Source organism: Mobula birostris, chromosome 4 (assembly GCF_030028105.1).
Source record: "Mobula birostris isolate sMobBir1 chromosome 4, sMobBir1.hap1, whole genome shotgun sequence".
Lineage (NCBI taxonomy): Eukaryota > Metazoa > Chordata > Chondrichthyes > Myliobatiformes > Myliobatidae > Mobula > Mobula birostris.
Window position 1 is genome coordinate 54,864,513 of NC_092373.1, and position 13,446 is coordinate 54,877,958.

The following is a 13,446-nucleotide window of genomic DNA, read 5'->3' on the forward strand; positions in this document are numbered from 1 at the left end:
ATATCTAATTTAATAGCTGGATGGTGGCACAGTTAAGTCACTCATCTGTCTGTGCTGAAGTATCAGATTAGGAACTTAAATTTAGCTGCTTAATCTTGGAATGGAATTTGAGCGTCTCACATTTGAGACCAGTGCTGGCACTGAAATGAGGCCAACATATTCCATTTAGAAATATAAGAGAGTGCCTTACTGTCATTCTGCCTTTATTTAAGAATGTGGCACTGCATCACAGATATATAAGAATTCATTAGCAAAAGGTAACTGAAGCTGATCTTTATTCATTATTTCGTATATCAAAGTAAACAATTTAGGGAATACTTTGTCTATGCAAAATGTATACAGACTGTATTGTCCAGTACTTCAGCATGTGTTAGTGTCATCTAGAGCAATAGTATGCCCATCTGATAACAGCAGAAAATATCATTTGGAATAGGAAGCAAAAATGAACAATAGGCCAACTTATACTGAAGCTGGAATGCCATGCAAAAATACCATCCAAGGACCCCAACCTCCTGCACTGATCTAGTTTGGATGCAGAATGCTGATCTCATTCGTAGAGATTCATTAAATTATACAGCACAGAAACAGGCACTTTAGCACTTGGATTAGGAGTAGTCAACATGGTTTTGTTTGTAGCATTGAGGCGAAGTGACGCTCAATTGTTCTGACTGTATTCCCACAATGCCCTGGCATATTTTGACATGGAAAAAGCTGGGGACCATGTCTTAGCTTCCATCAAAGCCATTGAAGCCTTTGTTTTAACTATTTTAAAAATTTTCATCACATGACATAAGCACTCAAAAAAACCTTAAAATAATAAAAAAAAAACAAAGTCCATTACATATATGTTGAGTTGGACCATCTGATCCACTGGTCAACAATTAAGGAAGTAGCTGAAGGAACTCGCTCTAATGGTGGAAGATGGTAACCTCACTGAGGGTATGTGCTAATTGCTTCTCCTCCCACTTTTCACCTGCCTCATGTCATTCAAGCCCATACCTGATTGCGTTGCTGAGCTCACATCAAACTTGGGACCACTTGGCCTTTGCATCATCAGATAGCCTCCAGTCCGTGCCAAGATTCTTTGTTTCACTTTACTGTTGAATAGCTGAGCCGATTGGCTGGGTGAGTTTCAGAAATGAATAGAATCTTTAACACAGCCTGAATTATGAGTAGGAGTGTGTGTGTTGTAGGGAAAGGAAACTTTTGATCGGTTAAGTGGAAACTTCAACAAAGCCTCTTGCATTATTTATTTCCAGCAATATTTGTCTCTACTTGCCATTATCCAAAACCTACTCTATGAAGAAACTAGTTAATAATCAACTAACCAGTCAGAAGTACAGGTCTTTCCCATTTTATGAACTTGACTTGTATTGATTCATATGAATGAGCATTTGGAAGACTGCTGGGATGGATTTACTGGCTGTTGCAGTGACTGTTCTTGACACTAGCTAGAATTCTACCATATTGACCCCATGAAGTAAACATTGTGTTAAGATGATGATGCCTATTTCGTTACTCGTTGCCTGGACCAGCAGGAGTATTCTTTATAAACCATCAGAAGTACAAACACATTTATAGTACCTCATCTTCAGTAAAATCTTTCAAAAGAATAACACTATTTGGCTGAGGTAGGCTCAGGCTAAATTTGTTAATATCAGATTTATTATTAAGAGCAGCAAAATTAGATTTAAAATGTTTTTCCAGACTCTATTCTTATAGGGCAAGTCATCTCCGCTTGGCAATTCATTTCCAACTTGCCAACTGTTTGGATTACAAACAGTTCTCAGAAACAGAACTCTGTCCTTACCTGAGGAGGACCTGTATTTGAGGAAATGATTAAAACAAGACAGATTTAGGGCCTCAATATATTTTTTTTAACTTTCTCCTCCTTTCCAAACATTCAAAGTAATCTCATTGGTGTGCCTTGTTGATTTAGCCTACAGAAGTATATTACTGTGCAGAGTTGAATTCAATTAAGTGGTCTGATATCCAGCCCCCATCCCAAAGAAACATACAGCTGAAAAATGCCACTGCACGTCACTTATCTCTGAACTGAAGAAAATGTGTCAACGGTGGGTGCAGTTACCATTTACAGAGAAGTGCAGTAGATGGCCAAGCTCCATTGGCATTACAGCCAGTAGAGTACAAAAGTGCAGGGTAGGACAGGTCACCTAATCTGTTAAAACACCTACCAATCAGTAAAAACACTTAAGTAAGGAAAAATAATGAAAGAAGATATGTATCTTCCTGTTTACAGGCAGAGAGTCCCTATTGAACTAAATGTGATTCACAGCCAGATGTGATTGGTGAATAATTGGAAAGTTCAATTTCCTACTGTAATAGTGAACGACTCCATCATGAGTGAACATTGCTGCTGGGCTCTATGAAGTGGTATGACAGATAGTGTAACCTATCACTCAAGTCTCTGCCCTAAAGTTGGTCTGAATCAGTCCAAGACTTAGCTCTATGACAACAGCTGAACACTGGTGGTTCTCTTTGGAACTACTGGCTACAGTCAGCTCAGATCCAGCACATTGTGTCAGCATGTTTGCTTCCCTTGAAGATTGTACAGCTGCTGAGTTTTTTTTCATACCAGTTGTATAGCTCGCAGAAACAATTCATCCCTGCAGCCAGCACATTCACAGATTCAACTGCCAAAGACTAAAAATCCAATGTTCCCATGTTCAGCTTATAGCTGCACATACGTTTAATGAAGAGCAAGGAAAAGAAATGATAGTATATATGCAATGTGCAGGAAAAAGTGTGTGATATTAACATAAATGAATTTTAAACATTTTTAAAGTAAATTCATGTTGCCTCCCCATAACATAGCAAAAGAACATAAATATCCAATGGACACCTTCACCTGAAATGCATACGACTACTAGGTTTGAGTTTAAGTTTACCCTTTCCAAACTTCAACAAAAGGACAATCACAATTTGTAACTGGGACATATGCAAAAGTTCATGTCTCCACTTGCGATCAATTCTGAGGGATAATTTGGTATCAGCTAAGCAGAAGTTTGGAACTTCTGCATAGTTTCAGAGATAAATGCCAACTTAAAGTTTATTTTTTGATATTGTATCACACAGAGATACGGGTAGGTAGAAAGAAAAAGTTACAAAAATAAAATTTTAAAAATTGCATATGCATAGAACATTTAATATTTGAAAAGTAGAAAGCCAAACTGAAGTTAAGTTACTTAAAATGCTTTGTGGAAGAATGTGATTTTGTTTTGACTACTATGCTTTGGCTGCCTCAATTGTGCAACTTGTTCCACGAGCATAGCCTGTAATACGTAACCTGGGGTGATTCATTCCAATGTAAGAGGGTTTCAACAGGATGCTATGGACTAAAATGGGTACAGGAGGAAATCTTTTTCCTTCCCTTGTCCTTAAAGGTATAATTAGTATGCCTATTTCTAAGGTGTGTGTTTCTAAAGATGCTAGCCATATGTTCCAAGCAAATTCTTCAAATACAGTAGATTCCAATTAATTGGGACACATAGGGACCAGTACATTTTGGCCCATTTAAGTGGCTGCCCCAGTTAGCTGAAGTTTCATGAAAGTAGTTAAAAGGGTGTAAAGGAGGCAAACTACCATTTAACTAAGTAATAAATTATGTATTTAAATTAAATACAAAAAATTAGAACACTAGCAATCCTACTACGGTACTATAAAACTGTGTATTCTTAAAGTTTATCACCGGAGGAATTCATCCAGTATATCCTGCTGTGTTCTTTTGATTGACTGTAACTGAACAAAATCAGCACAAGCACCTAGTGCAGATCATTGATCCATTGCTTTCTTTGAACCTGATACTGTTATGTGTTTCAAACAAGAGAAAATCTGCAGATGCTGGAAATCCAAGCAACACACACAAAATGCTGTAGGATCTCAGCAGACCAGGTAACATCTATGGAAAAGAGTAAACAGTTGATGTTTCGGGCCAAGACACTTCACCGAGACTGAAACATAGATTGTTTACTCTTTTCCATAGATGCCGCCTGGCCTGCTGAGTCCCTCCAGAACTTTGTGAGCGTTGCATGTTTGTAGCCAAGGGAACCGTTCGGCATGACACGATTTTTAAAAAAGACTTGTTTCATTGGAATTGTAGATATCATCTACACAAAATTTTTGAGACACATTGGGGAGTTTTATAGATTTCCATGTTTCTGCACTTACAGCATCAGAACTGTCTTCCTCTCCGTGTGCTTTCTTGAATTTAATGATGCCAACATTTTCATTAAGACAACCAACCATCTGTTCGTTTAAAATCTTCCATGTCCCAGCTTCTTAGCTAACTCCTTTGACTTTTTTTTAAACATTGGTCCACTTGATGTGCACACCTCATCCAGTTAAAATGATTGAGGTCCTCTTCAATATCTGGATCGTTACCTTTATGTTTCCAGTTTTGGGAAGTTCCTTGTTGTCCTCCATGAAATGCATATTCTTCTTGCAATTTGTCTTGCAGATGTATCAAATGTGTAGGTGTAGATTTTGGTGGAAGACTGAGGCTGAGAGGGAAAATGGATCAGTCATGATGAAATGGCAGAGCAGACTCGAATGTCCAAATGGCCGAATTATGGTCTTATAGCCTTACTTCAACATTCCATTTACATTATTTCTGTCAGCTGATGATGAATGGTGTTAGGCAGATGGCTTTTAATTTGGTCCAGTAGGATAATTTTTATGGCTAGTGTCAAATTTCTTCATGGCATCTTGCTAAGGGTCTGAAAATTTTTAAAGTCAAACTAGGAAACAAAATAATCAAAATTCATTGCTTTTTAAATCGGTATAGATTGGCCCAAACAGATAATATAACACAAGCATACACATCTGACGCTATTTATAAACTGTTCATTCTAAGTACGATGTAGCGTCTAACAGCCACACAAGTGCACATGACTGATACTAGTTAGAAACTGTTTGGCAACAGTCCCATGTCCCAATTAAGTGTCATGGTGTCCCAAATAAATGAATGGAAAGCCAGGCTATTTTCTCAATTAGATTTTGTCCTTTAAAAGTTGTCCCAAATAAGCAGCTGCCTTGATTTAACAATGACCCACTTAACCTGAATCCACTGTGCTCTAAAAACGAAGTTGTGAATTAGGCAGGACATTTGGTCTTCTGTGCTGATAAACTTGCCCTGTGATACCTTGGTTTGCAAAAGCAGCAATTTACACTGAAAAATTGCTGTGATTTTTATGAAGTTGCTGAATACTATGAATTATGCACTAAATTCACAAAAGCAAGTTCTCTCGCAATTGTTAGTGTAAGCACTCTTCTGAAAATGTGATAATTGTTCATAATTGTCACCCAGCTTCACTAGCTCAAAAAGTAAGCAGTTATAAATATGAAATGTTATTTTTTATTTTCATTTGCCATTATCTATTATCTTTCTTGATCATTTTTATATCTTTTTCTGTGCCTAACTTAAAATCAAATTCGCCCATTCTAATCAAATAATTCTTTTTTTTATCTACTTACTTTATTATCATCTCACCTCAAGCATCCTGCTCTGTTCACTTTTACATTACCTGAATGACTAAGGATTAAAATAAATAAAATCTAAAGCAATTGCAAGCTTAACTAACAGGAATAGATACTCTGGCAAAATCCAGCCCACTGTGTGTACCCTTATTGATGCCATACTTTGTCTATATAAATAGATTGTGTTGGACATCCATAACATTTTATTAACATATTCTGTTCTGAAAACAACATTATGCTCAGCACAGTAGCCTAGTAGTTAGTGTAGATACAATTCCAGTGTTGTCAATAAAGAATTTTTATGTTCTCCCAGTGACTGTGTGTGTACCCTCTAGATGATTGTTTTCTGCCACATTCTAAAGAGGTACAAGTTAGGGTTAATAAGTTGTGGGCATGCTATGTTGGTGCCAGAAGCATGCCGACACTTGTGAGCTGCCCCTAGCACATCGGTCTGTGTTGGTCGTTGATGCAAACAATGCATATCTCTCTGTGTTTTGATGTACATGTGACAAATAAAACTAATCTAAACTATAATCTAATCTCTTGCATTAATTGTTGTACTACGATTAGCTTCCTTGTGCCATTTTAAAGCAATTCAAGTACCTTCCTGTTCCCATTATTAAACAAAACACGATTAATATCAATAAGCTAGTATTCTGTATTTGCCTAATGTTATCCACACTAAATTTTTAACCAAAAAAATTTAGTTCTGAGCTCTTCTGCAGGTAGAACATGAAAACAACTTGCACTTATATAGCATCACTAATGTATGATGATTCTGGAAATGAAGGGGTTAACTTAGGAGCATTAGGCAGCTTTGGGCCTGTACTCACTGGAATTTAGAAGAGTGCATGGGGATCTCTTTGAAACCCACCAAATGTTGAAAGGACTAGATAAGGTGGATGTGGAGATGATGTTCCCTCTGGTGGGGGTATCTAGAACTAGAGGGCACAGCCTCAAAAATGAGAGCAGCCTTTTAGAACGGAAGTAAGGAGGAATTTTTTTAGCCAAAGTGTGGTGAATCTGTGGAATGCTTTGCCACAGACTGAGGTGGAAGCCAAGTCCGTGGGTATATTTAAAATGGAAGTTGATAGATTCCTGATTGGTCAGGGCATCAAGGGATATGGTGAAAGGGCAGGTGTATGGGGTTGAACGGGTTCTGGGATGAGCCATGATGAATGGTGGAGCTGACTCCATGGGCTGAATGGCCTATCCTATGTCTTATGGTCTTAGCACAGTAAAATATCCCAAAGAACCTCACAGGAACATAATCAAAGAAACTGTACAACACATATAATGAAATATTAGACAAGTGACCAAATATTTGGTCAGAGGTGTGCTTAAAACAGCATTTTAAAAGATTAGGTGGAAAAAGAGAGGATGGGGGGTACCTCCTTACTATGTGGCTCTGATATGGCACAAGTATGAAAGTTGAGGTTGCACAGGAGTCCAGAATAGAGTGTAATGTGCTGGTAAAGGTTTTGCTTCTAATGCTGTAGGGTATTTCATGTAATGGTCTTTCTATAGAAGCTGTGTGTTCTGGCAGTGTTTGGGTTACCATTAAGGTTAAGGGATGCTTAGGAATGTGTGTCATCCAATCAGGAGAGTGGAACTGGGAGAAGGTATTAGAAAAGGCAGGTGAAACGTTTTTTGTGACTGATACTGGTGTGGGTCGAGGTCTTTTTCAGTGGGAGATGGAGAGAGGGAGTTCGAGAGAACTGGTCTTAGAATTCGATCAGGTGGGAACATGCGATCCGATGAAGTCCAAGTGGGGGAGCGTTTACCGGGAAGCGGTGCATAGGAGTTGGTGCAGTGTGTACATCGGAAACAACAGCTTCTGGAAGATTTGAGCTCCATTGTGCACATGCGTTGGTGCGATTCAAGAGATTACCTGCAGCTAATGCTTGTGTTCTGAGCGGGGTGGATATCTGCAGCCCAGACAAACGGTTGATTAGGGTTTTAAGTATCGTTAAAGCATTAGGAAAAGGTACCATCATGGAGTAGCAGTTTGACCAAACAGCAGGCAAAGATTTCAATTTAGTTCAGACTAGCAATGACATCAAGGGAGTGGGTCTGCCCGGTACTATTGGTACCTCGGGAGAGGTGGGCCATGGGCCGTCCATACCTTCAGAGAAGAGGGGAGTGTAGGTGAGGGTGCTGTATTGGAAGTTCAGTTTCCCGTAGCTGAGGGGGGAGACTTTAAAGACAAGTTGCTCTTGTTTCTGCAGAGCGAGGGGAAGGAGTGGTCTGAATTGGAAGATCGATTGAGTCCTCCAGTGAGGGGTGAAAATTCTGAGTTGGTATCGGCCCTTACATCCCTTGCAGATAAAAGGCAAAGTGCACCGTCGAAGAGTCAAAGTTATTATAGGCAGAGAATTTTCTCAGGAGTGAAGCCCACTACCAAGGAGGAGGAGGAGGAATATGAGACTTGGGTGGGGCCAAGCTCTCAGGTGCTGGATGAGTGGCAGTGCTCCGATAATGTGAAAAGACAGCAACTGGTAGAGAGTCTAAAAGGTCGGGCGGCTGAAGTGGTGAGGCCCTTGAAGACAGAGAACCCCTTTGCTACTACCGTGGGCTACATGCAAGCACTAGAAAGCATTTTTGGCCCAATGGAGTTTACAGTGGGGTTTAGGAGCATGTTAGAGGAGAAGGGGGAGAAACTTTCTGTCTACATTTTCGGCTAGAGAGACAGCTGTGTTGCTTGTGACATAGAGATCCAACTGGCTGAGCTGAATCAATTAAGGATGAACCATGTGGCAAAGGGTGCACAATCACAAGATATGATCGCTTTCAGCGTCCAAATGTCTCATAAGACAGCCCCTCTCTTTCATTTGTTGAGCTGATCAGAGAAGGAAAAAGTGATGGAGGAGTGGGAGGCCTCTGTCAGCAGGGTACAGTTCTCCGTGATGGCCTCTGTTGCTGAAATGACTCCTGACGTCCCACAAACGGGGGTGTTACAGGAGTTTGTGGCAGATTTTAGAGCTGAGGTTTCTCAGTTGTTATTGGCGGGTGTTGTCACCAAGCATGACAGAGCCAATAGGGAGCCGGACCCACTGATGGGATGTATTAAACAGAAGGTTTCTATTGAACGGGGTACCTTGAAAAAGGAGCGACCGGTATTGTCTGTTACAACTGTGGTGAGGAGGGACACTTCAGGTGGAAGTGTGAAGGATGGGAAAACGTTCGAATTGTGAACTCACTTTTAATAAAGCAGAAAGGGAAGTTGGGAAACTTTGGAGAGACTCATTGAGGGAGTAGCCTGGTGTCTCGCAGGGTATGTTCCAATTAATGTATCAAGGAAAACACTAGTGCAAAACCCTATTCCAGAAGGCTTAGTGGGGCCAGGTTCCAGTATATCCCTACAGATCGAGGGTATTTATGCTAGAGTTATACTGCACACAGGTTCTCAGGTTACTCTGCTTCTACAACCAACATTTGACATATTTACCATTGACGCCACTCAGTGCCCTAGAGCTCTGGGGACTTAGTACTGATGACTACCCATACAATGGTTACTTGTCATTGAAGCTGGAGTTTTCAGAGGCAGATGTGGGAGTTGGTGAGGTCCTTGATATGTTAGTTTTGTTTTGTCCAGACCTGGTCCAGAAAGATGAAGCTTCAATTCTTGTGGGAACAAATACTCCTATCGTGAGGAAGCTGGTGGGAGCTTGCAAGGAGAGAGGTGGAGAGAGCTTTCTGAAAACCTTGTCCATTCAACTGGTGTTCAGAACTGCTTCTGAGGAAGTGCATGCCCTTCTTAGACTGGATGATGGCACAGACAAGGAACTGTGTGGTACACCCAGTCCAACCCCGTCATGTTATAGCCTGAGGAAGTAGCTCGAGTGACGGGAAACCCCAAATTTCCCAGAATGCCTGATGCTGAGACCCTCCTGGTGGATGATCCGGGAGACCTCGAAGAGGAGTCACACTTACCCACTGGGGTATTGATGAGGCCAAAACTGCATAGACATAGTCATAATCATACTTTATAGATCCCAGGGGAAATTGATTTTTGTTATAGTTGCACCATAAATAATTAAATAGTAATAAAACCATAAATAATTAAATAGTAATATTTAAATTATGCCAGGAAATAAGTCCAGGACCAGCCTATTGGCTAGTGGGGTCCGACCCTCCAAGGGAGGAGTTGTAAGGTTTGATGGCCACAGGCAGGAATAACTTCCTATGACGCTCTGTGTTGCCTCTCGGTGGAATGAGTCTCTGGCTGAATGTACTCCTGTGCCCAACCAGTACATTATGTAGAGGATGGGAGACATTGTCCAAGATGGCATGCAACTTAGACAGCATCCTCTTTTCAGACACCACCGTCAGAGAGTCCAGTTCCATCCCCACAACATCACTGGCCTTATGAATGAGTTTGTTGACTCTGTTGGTGTCTGCTACCCTCAGCCTGCTGCCCCAGCACACAACAGCAAACATGATCGCACTGGCCACCACAGAAGTCGTTTGGTTGTACAGGTAAACTGGATGACAGTGAGTATCAGGAAAATCTCAGAGAGGGAGATCAGCCTCAGGCAGGGAATGCCGATGGCACATCTTTTTCTGTGAGAAAAGCCAAAGAGAAACCATCTGCTGGAAAGGGGAAGGTAACAGCCAAGTCATTCAATTTTGGTGACTCCTTGATACCTGGAGGTTGGAAAACAAGATTGACAGAGAAGATGTTGAAGTTCAAAGAGGTTTGTGAAGGACTACTCTAAAGTGAGTCACCCTTTGAACCAGCTTCTGTGCAGTTATCTTCCCTTGGGGAAGAAAGGGAGGAGGACCAATGGAGAAGATGCTAAAGATTGTCTTAGCCCTTCAGAGCCTTTTGGAGCAAGATGGAATGCAAAATGTGAAGATGTCTTTCAGTTGCTGAAGAAACTACTGACAAAAGCACTTGTGTTGGCTTTTGCATACCCCCAATTGGCTTATGTATTGCATAACAATGCCAGTCGAGAGGGCTTAAGGGGCGTTCTATATCAGGATCAGAGCACAGGGTCGAAACCTGTCGCTTTTGTCAGGAGAGCCTGTCACTCTCTGAGTGAAACCTCCCCACAAACAAATTGGAGTTTCTGGCATTGAGATATGTTGTAGTGGATAAGTTAAATGATTATCTATGTAGTGCCAAGTTCGAGGTGAGCATGGACAACAATCCATTGACTTATATCCTGACCTTTGCGAAATTGTATGCCACAGGCCATCGTTGGTTGACAGTGTTGTCTGCCTATGATTTCACCCTGAAATACCGGCCGGTGAGTTGGAACATTGATGCGGATGCATTGTCCCAACGTGCGCATGGCGGGCTGGAAATGGACAGAGAGTGGGTGAGCATTCCTGCACCTGGAGTTAAAGCAATGTGCCAGTTTCCCTCATGGGGAAGTCAGAGGCAAGGCAAGGGCAGGATAGAGCTGTGGATCATTTGGGAGCTTCTGGTTGTGCATTCCACAAGCTTACTACAACCTGACCGCTTTGAATACAAAGCAGTTGCCTGCAACCAGTCCTGGGGAAGTGGCCCCCACTGAGTGAGATGACCCTTGTATAGGTACTGTTTGGTCAGCTGTTGTGAAAGGGGATCTGGCCCATGTGGAAAATATGAAACACCCTGCCAATGGAACAAACTGAAGTTGAGGAACCAGGTCACGGACCTCAGCGTTCCCTGTTGGTTCTGCCTGAGAAGTATCAGAAGATTGTGTTGAAATCAGGCCATTTGGTGTTTGAGAAGACCTAAGGATTTATCCAAGATCAGTTCTACTGTCCATGAATTAAGCCTGAGGTTGAAGAGTACTTTAAGTTGTGCATTTTCTATATTCGAAGGAAGATGCTGCCTACGAGGACTGCTCCTTTATCCCATTTGCAGAGCACAGGGTCGTTTGATCTAGTATGTATAGATTTCCTCTCCATAGAGCCTGATTCCAGCAACATGGTGAATGTCTTGGTTATCACTGATCACCACACCAGATATGCTCAAGCCTTCCCTACAAAGAACCAGAGGCCGTCCACCTTGGCCAGCGTGTTATGGGAAAGGTATTTTGTTCATTATGGCCTTCCCAGATGCATACATAACAATCAGGGACGGGATTTTGAGAGTTGGCTCATACATGAGTTACTGAGCATGCTTGGAGCCGAAGAATCGAGGACTATGTCTTATCACGCTCAGAGTGATACCCCTGTCTGAGAGGTTCAACCAGATGGTGCTAGACATGCTTGGAACGCTGGATATCAGCAAGAACAAATGGAGTCAATATATTGGGCATCTGGTCCACTGCTACAACTATACACAAAATTAAGCTACTGGATACTCGCCATATTATTTGACGTTTGGGCACAAAGCAAGGTTGCCTGTTGACCTCTGTTTTGGGACTGGTGGGGAAGACTTGCCACAGAAGATCTATCTGAAGTATGAGTCTGACATGAGGAGGGAACCACAAAAGGTTTATGAACTAGCCAAGGTCTCTGCTTCCAAGCGGAATCAAGGAAATAAGAAGAGATATGATCAAAAGGTTAGGTTCTCCCAACTAATGCCTGGAGACAGAGTTCTCATAAGGAATTTGGGGCTACCAGGGAAGCATAAGTTGGCTGACTGCTGGGTGGCTATTCCTTACATAGTGCAAAGTCAGATGCTAAATGTTCCAGTTTTTCAGGTGAAAACAGAGGATGGGAACGGACTTGTCAAGATTGTGTATCTGAACCACCTTCTACCTCTGGGACAAGAGGTACGTGTTGACCCAGAGACTGAAATGAATCCTACACCAAGTAAGAGGACTCTCCGTCCTTGTGGGAGAACAGAAGGACAAGCAGTGGAGATGCCTGTTAAGGATTTAACAACTGAATGTTGTACAGACTCAGAAGATGAGAAAATTGGGCTGTGGTATATACTACCCTATGCAAACTCCCCAATAATTGACAGAGATTTCCACACCTCCTCATGCAGATGTACTGGGGCGGGGGGAGTGGGGGGAACTAGTAGTGGACAGGCATGTTTGCAGCTGGACAATTCAAAGTACTGGGGATGAAGCTGAGGTCAGTCAAGTGACAAGGGAGCTTGAGTTGCCAGAAGGCACGAGTACTGGACAGGGAGAGGCCTCTCCACATAGACAGGAAAGATCCCAAGGAGTGTCTGAAACTGAAGAAGTAGATGATGGAATAAGGAGGTCTCAATAGTCAGGAAAGCCCCCAGATAGGCTGGCCTGTGTTGTACTGGGGAACAGAGTGTTGTGCCTATTCCCTTAGTGAGATATGTCACTACCAGTTACAAATGGGTTGGAGGTCCTGACATCACAAAATTCCTTTGAAAACTGTGTTATTAATGAGGGGTTGATGAATTTCAGAGTCATGAAGACATGACTATTTTTGGTGGGGGGAGAGTATAAATCCCTGTTAAAGGTTTTACTGCTAATGTTTCATACAATGGTCTTTCTGTAGAAGCCGTGTGTTCTGCTGGCAGTGTTTGGATTACCATTAAAGATAAGGGATGCTTAGGAATGTGTGTCATCCAGTCAGGAGAATGGAACTGAAAAAAAGTTCTTGACGAGGTTGGGGGAGTGGTTTTGTGACTGACACCGGTGTTGGTTGAGGTCTTTTTCGGCTGGAGACAGAGAGAGAAGGAGCTCGAGAGAATTGGCCATAGAATTCAGTCAGGCGAAAACATGCAATCAAATGGAGCCCAAGCAGGGAACATTTACCGGAAAGCAGTGCATAGGAGTTGGTGCAGTCTGTACATCAGAAAGAACGACTACTGGAAGATTTGAGCTCCACCGTGCACATGTCACTGTTTAAATATAATGGGTGCTTTTTGTTTTTTTTTTCTTTCTTTCCTTGACTAAACTGCTTAAGTTAACTTGCTTAAATATACTTCTTTATAACTGTATTCAGTATACAATCTCTTATTTCTTACTGACGGGCGATTGCCAGGGCCAGAAAATCACACAGCATTCACACAAACCGGGGTTT

At 41.8% G+C, this 13,446-nt stretch overlaps 1 protein-coding gene across 3 annotated transcripts in view; it reads left to right on the forward strand.

Annotated features, from left to right (window-relative positions):
* The window catches only part of lekr1 (Leucine-, glutamate- and lysine-rich protein 1), a 192,961-nt gene that overhangs the window by 91,530 nt on the left and 87,985 nt on the right, over window positions 1-13,446 (forward strand). The gene's annotated exons all lie outside the window — the stretch shown is intronic.